At 46.3% G+C, this 6622-nt stretch overlaps 1 long non-coding RNA gene across 1 annotated transcript; it reads left to right on the top strand.

Moving 5' to 3' along the window:
* Positions 1-3441: 3441 nt before the first annotated feature.
* LOC106728148 lies at positions 3442-4897 on the top strand. Its single transcript, XR_001364405.1, has 3 exons — positions 3442-3529; positions 4050-4123; positions 4672-4897. It is a non-coding gene; the product is annotated as an uncharacterized LOC106728148 (long non-coding RNA).
* The last annotated feature ends 1725 nt before the right edge of the window (positions 4898-6622 follow it).

The raw sequence follows: 6622 nt of genomic DNA, 5'->3' as shown, positions 1-6622 counted from the left end.
TCTCTGAATGGTTTGCCTCAAAACAAGATGAGTTCTATTAGGATGGTATCCACAAATTACCTGAAAGATGGGGGAAATGTGTAGCTAGTGATGGATATTACTTTGAATAAAGCACTTTTGATGTTTCTCTTGAAATTATGGTGTTTTCTTTCATTATAATATCTGCATTATTAACTAGAAATCGGAAGCATTTGATACCACACCAGATGGGACCTGGGAAGCACCCAGTCTGCCAGGAGACATGCAGGGGTGAAGACGAACCCTTCTGGAATTCTTGCAGGTAGTAATGGGCAAGACAGGATAGGTACACTAGGTTTAAATTAGACGGTGTAAATGATTTTGGGCGATGAGCTGGCTATAAAAGCAGTCTCTAGTGGTTTGGTGCCTGTGTGGGGATAGTTTTGAGTAGGGGGACTATGGACTTGGCCTCTAAGAGTTTGATAAAGAAGATACTTGAAAGTGTGGACACTGAATTTGTATCAAAGGTACACTCACAGGGGCATCAGGGGGCCATTCGCTATCTCTAGGAATTAGGGGATCAAGTCCCCAACTACCAGAGCATGGAGAACACAGAAATTAAGAAAATACAGTCAGTACAATCCCCCTTGCTCTCCAAAGAAAACTATCCCGTGACTTCAAACCCTAAGGGTTAGTTCTGCCTGTTGTTGAACTTTCTATAAGCAAACCACCCAGCTTTCTGTGTCTGTTCTTTCATTCAACAGTGCAGCTGTGAAATGCAGCCGTGTTGCTGTGCATTGCTGTAGTTTGCTTATTTTTATTACTGTATATTATTCTGTTGTATTTATTAGTCTGTTCTTCTACTGATGGGCATTTATGTGGTTTCCAAATGCGGTTCTAAGACAAAGCACGTTGCTATGAACATTCTTGTACATGTCTGCAGCTGCACGAGCTCACACACGTTTCACTCTGGGGAGACATTCCTGGATGGGAGCTTGGGTAAGCATGTGCTCATTTGGTAGATATACCAAACACTGTACCTTCCTGAGTGTGTAAGTATCTCTGAGCTTTGATTGTGGCCATTTATATTTTAAATTCACAAGGAGAACACTCCAATGTTATTTGACAGAACAGTTACTTTGCCTCCACACTAGAGAGTAAATGTATTGATTGATTGATGTATAATGATCAATTTTCTCTGAACCTTATATACAGTATACACATTGACTTAGGAAATGGCTTTGTTTTCTATTTATCCAGATTGCTAACTCCAGGTAAGCACAAATACAACATGGCAGGAGAAAAAACAAAATTCAGAAAACTTTTTCTTCAATTAATGTGTCTCAGATTTTAATTTAACAACTTCTCAGAGCAGCCTCTCCTTCCTGACTTTCTCACATTACCTCTTTGAAGAAACCAGTGAGTGGTGCTCACTGGCTTTGAGAAATGGTGGAGAGCATGCCAGGTTTGATCAAACTACTTGAATTTCCCAATAAGTGGCTTTCAATAAGCATTGGTTTCTTTATTTAATAAACTGTAAATCAGTCTAAAATCTTCATTATTAAACTGTTCTTGCTTAAAAAAAAATCTATGGAGATTATTTTTGTCACTCATTATTGCACCTTCCTTGACCTTTTTCATGAAAAAACAAGTTCTCAGAGTAAAAAACAAATGAACAAAAATCTACAATCCCTTTCACGCTATATTATCCATACTAGCACGCGCGCACGCGCGCGCGCACACACACACACACACACATAAATAGGACTTTTTCTTTGTTGCCGTTTCATGTTGAGATTTGTAAGAAAACAGGGGGAAATTTCATGAATGCAGAATTATTTCAGACCTTCAACCGCTTTATATTTTGGTGAAGTTAAATTCCCAGACATTTAAAGTGGGAAATAAACAAACAACCCACAGAAATAGTGGTGTAGCCATCACTAAAGATAGTGACATCAAGGTTGTAGTTTGGACCTGGGGACCCTGAGAAAGAAGATACCTACCAAGAAGGACTCCTGCTAGCTAAATAGACTCAAATCTATAAGACAGACCCTTGCAGCCATTGCTATGGGAGGAAGAGGGGAGGGAAGGGGGGCTCACCAGGAGGACACTTCAAGAAGAAGACTATACTGAGCTGCCTGCCTGCACTGTGTTCCTGCATCTGAGCCAGCCCTTAGAAAGGAGTCCCTAGAACAATGGTTCTCAACCTTGACTGCACCTTAGAATCACCTGGGAATCTCTTTAAAATCCTTATTTCTGTGACTCATCCTCGGAAATTCTGTTTCTTTGTTATAGCGTGGGGCCACAACATTAGTAACAAAGAAACAGAATTTCTGGAGGATGAGGCCCAGAAATCAGGATTTTAAAAAGATTCCTAGGTGATTCTAATGTGCAGCTAAAGTTGAGAACCACTGCCCTAGAATATATCTCAATCTTTAAGACTGAGGCTTTCCCATTTCAATTGGAACTGTTCACTTATATCCTTGTCAGCATTTTCACTAACCAATCATAGCAGCTCCATTCTGACCCATCAGGACAGTGCTTTTTGGAGCAATGAAACTTTGAGGACTTGGAGTCTTCCTTTGCATGAGGATGGACCAATCAGAGACCAGGGGTGGGGACTTCTCTCTATTTAAACCAGCTTCATTCTGGCTCTGGGAGCACACTTTCTCTTTCTACTCAAGATTGTTTCATGGAGAAACAGGAATAGGGAGATGGAAATGGAGCAGGTGGATGGAGTCTTCCTTTGCATGAGGATGGACCAATCAGAGACCAGGGATGGGGACTTCTCTCTCTCTATTTAAGCCAGCTTCCTTCTGGCTCTGGGAGCACAATTTCTCTTTGCACTCAAGATTGTTTCCTGGAGAAACAGTAAGAGGGAGATGGGAATGGAGCAGGTGGAGCAGACCAGAGCACACCAGAGCTGACTAGCCAGAGAGGGCCACCTTGCCACCTGCTGCTTCATGCTAGTAACTGAGCTGTATCACAATTGAACTGTTTGCACTGAATGAAGTTTCCTTCTTCACTGCACCCAAATTGGGGATTCCTGGTGGCATTGAACTGGCACCAATGACCATCAGCTGACAAAACAAAAACACAGAAAAACAAAACCAATTTTGAGTATATAGATGAGATTCAGAGGGGCTAGTTTGCCCTGTAAGAGGTGATACATTATGTCATCTCAGTGATTCACACTTAGGCAGGAACTAGGCCATCAGGTCCTTGCCAGACATCTGAGTTCACCTAGACTCAAAAAGGTGCTCATCTCCTGAATAGGGCACTGCATGGAGTCCACCCTCATCTAGGCTTGTACTGGCAGTGCCTGGACTCCAGCTGTGCCTACCCTGCTGACCCACCCTGCTCCTTCTGCAGCTCCGCGCAATACCATGCTCTTCAGCAGAGCCCTTCTTCCTCTTCCCTCCCCCTCCTTGTTCCTGCCCCACCCCCACCCGCCATCAGGTTCCTCCTCCTGCAGGTACAGATCTGCACCCACCTCAGGGACTTTATAAGGGCGGTGCTTGCACTGCAGGCATCTTCAGATCCAGAGCCCCTCCCAGGCAGCAAGCAAAGGGTGAGTTGTGGGCACCAGGCCCATTAGGGAAGTGGGACAGAGCAAGCAGGGCATGCCCAAGGCAGGATTTGCCAGCTGCCTACTCCTGGCTCCGCCCTGGCCTTCTGTGGTCTGGGTACCCGCAGCCCCTGCCCTTTCACGGGGACTGCTGCCTGCACCTCTCATCTGAGAGAGAGATGATACCGGAAACACCCCCATACAACCTCATAATCCCTGGCTCGAGAGCAGGCTGCCCTGCGATGGACTGGACGCGGCCTTGTAGCTGGAAGCCATAGCCAAGCCCGAGATCATTTCTTTCTCAACTTCCTGCTTCCCAGAGCAGTTTAAAAGTTTTTTTAGACAGCCCAGGGGCCATAGCTTTTCATTGCTGTGGATGTAGGGAGGGAGGGAGGGCGAGAAGAAGGGATGCAGGGAGAGATGGAGGGAGGGAAGGAGGGAGGGAAGGATCGAGGGGAGGCCAATGTGATCCTAGAGGTTACTTTCCAGTAACAACAGTGTTAATTCAATGTATTACTGACAGGGAAGCAGCTAGCACCACTATTATTCTTCCTTGCCCATCTCTGTGGAAACAAGCTCTGAGAGGAGTCAGGATTGGTAAGCAGGCTTCTGAGCTGAGGTGGAAGGCCAGTCACCTGCACCTGAGGGGTGGGTGTCAGAGAGGATGCTTGGCCCCTGCTGCTGGTGGGCTGCACCCCGACCCTAAGGCCTGTGCTGGGTTTTCAAGCTCTCACATCCTACACCAGCCTCGAGACTTGGGACACTTCACCTCTCTAAACATTAGCAACTGAATCTTGAAAATGAGGAAAATCTACCACTTTGTTGAAATTTGCTTTAATGCGGAGTGGGTAGCTATGATTTTCTAATAGAAAATTATCATTTCAGGTAAAGGGTGGGAACTGTGTGTGCTCCCCAGCTGAGTAGGAAAGGCCCAGTGCTGGCTCCCGAGTCTGCAAGTCAGAGCCCTCTTGGCTCCCTGGGTCCTGGCCCTGGGTCGCTGATGGATCCTTGTCCAGTTCCCACCTGTGTGCTCATGAGACAGTGCTCTTGCCCTCCTGGAAAAAGAAAAGGAAGTACAAGTTTCCGGTATTTCAGGGCGAGGGAGACGTGGAGAAATGTCATTGCCATATTTGCTGGTGTGCTAGGCCTCTGTCCTGTGTTGTAGCCTCACCATGGAGCAGCTGAGCTTGGCCAACACCCGGTTCGCAGTGGACCTCTTCCGCACCCTGAAGGACAACAACCCCTCTGGGAACATCTTCATCTCCCCCATGAGCATTTCCTCAGCGCTGGCCATGGTCTTTCTGGGGGCCAGAGGCACTACCGAGGCACAGATGTCCAAGGTCAGCAGAAACTAACAAAAGGAGTCTGGGTTCCCTGCAAGTCCCTCCTAAAAAGCTGTCTTTGAGCTCTTACACGGTGTTTTAAACACTGTGCTTGTGTGTTCCACAACTACACACGATGAGGTCAGACTTTCAGAAAAGCCCCAAGAGCAGTTCATTTATATGCAGGCTTTCACTCATGATTGAGTTTTTACTGAGCACATACTATGTGCCAGGCACTGTTTTTTGTTTGGCTGAGGATACAGCGGTGAAGAAAGTTAGGAAAGCCCGGGTGGTGTGCTGCTTCTCTTGCAGTGGGCAAATCATTGAAGGCATCTCCTCTCACTTCAGATTTTTCAGTTTCTGCTTTGCATGCAACCCGCTACTCATTAATAGATGCCTGCTATGTAATGTTACCTTTCAGCACAAAATGACACAGGGAATGCACCACAGTGGAGAATTTGGTGATGTTGCCTTTTTGAGGGAACAGGTCACCATGCGGTTATACTATTGAGGTCTAGCCCTGTGTCTGGCACAAGTGCCGGTGTGGGTAGTAGGGCTGAATAAGAGGAAAGAAGTGAGGTGTGATGGCTGCATGGACAGGGCCAAGCCCTGGGTGGTATGGCAGGTCCCTGTTACTGGAAGAAGAAGCAGTAATGCCTGGCCTTCCACCTGGCCTTCATGGGTGTGGGGCCCACAACTGTGCTGTGTGGTCTTTGCTGAATTCTGAGAGGGGAACTCCAGCTCTCCTTGAAGTAGGGGAAAGTTTACAAGGTGCCTGTTACTGGGGAAGGTCCTGCTTTGGATTCAAGTTTATCCATCTCTTCCAGCTTCAAATCTTTTATTTCTACACTTTAGACTGGTGCACAAAATTCGTGCACTGGGGTGTTGGGGGGTGGTGGTTGTCCCTCAGCCCAGCCTACATCCTCTCCAATCAGGGGCCCCTCAGGGGATGTCCAAATGATGGGTTACACCCAATTCCACAGGGACAATCCCTCTCACAATCGGGGACTGCTGCCTCCCAACCGCTAGCCTTCCTTTATGCCTGATTTCCCTTAAGGGCTTCTGCCTGCTGGACTGGTTGTTACCTAACTGCTCCCCTACGAGCACAATCACCCCCAACTGCCCTCCCCTGAAGGTCTGATCGACTCCAACTGTCCCCCCTATTGCGCTGGTTGCCCCTAACTCCCCTCCCCTACTGCCCTTGTTGCCCCTAAATTTCCTTGCCTGCAGGCCTGGTCTTCCCAACTGCCCTCCTTGCTGGCCATCTTGTGGTAACCATCTTTTGACGACATGGGCGCAGGCATCTTGTGACCACATGAGGGTGGCCCTATTGTGTGAGGGCATGATGGTCAATTTGCATATTACCTCATTATTATATAGATTTTATGAAAATCCAATGGTCTTTATCACTATTGAAATGAAAGCATTTTCATATTTCCCAAAATGCACTTTTTATTTTATCCCCTGATAATAATGGTTAGTTGCTTCTGCAGGGTAATGTCAGCTTCTATTTTGAGGTTTATTAGGGGACTATTTTGCCTCATCAAAATGTCGTTTAAAGAGTTCCCCTGCTTTTCTATTAAAGCAGATCTATCATAGCAACTGTGCAAACATTCCCTATCTTGGTGTGTAACTGGACGTTCTACATTGAGTAGGTTTATTCTTTGTGTGTTAAAATAAGGAACCAGCCCAGGACTCATAAAACCATGAAGGGATTCTTGATTTGTAACATGAAAAGTAAACTTCTGCTGAATGTTAAGTTTATAGATGTTAT

The sequence above is a fragment of the Myotis brandtii genome, unplaced genomic scaffold (assembly GCF_000412655.1).
Source record: "Myotis brandtii unplaced genomic scaffold, ASM41265v1 scaffold5463, whole genome shotgun sequence".
Taxonomy (NCBI): domain Eukaryota; kingdom Metazoa; phylum Chordata; class Mammalia; order Chiroptera; family Vespertilionidae; genus Myotis; species Myotis brandtii.
The sequence above is the reverse complement of the archived record's forward strand: the minus strand, read 5'-3'. Positions and strand labels throughout refer to the sequence as shown.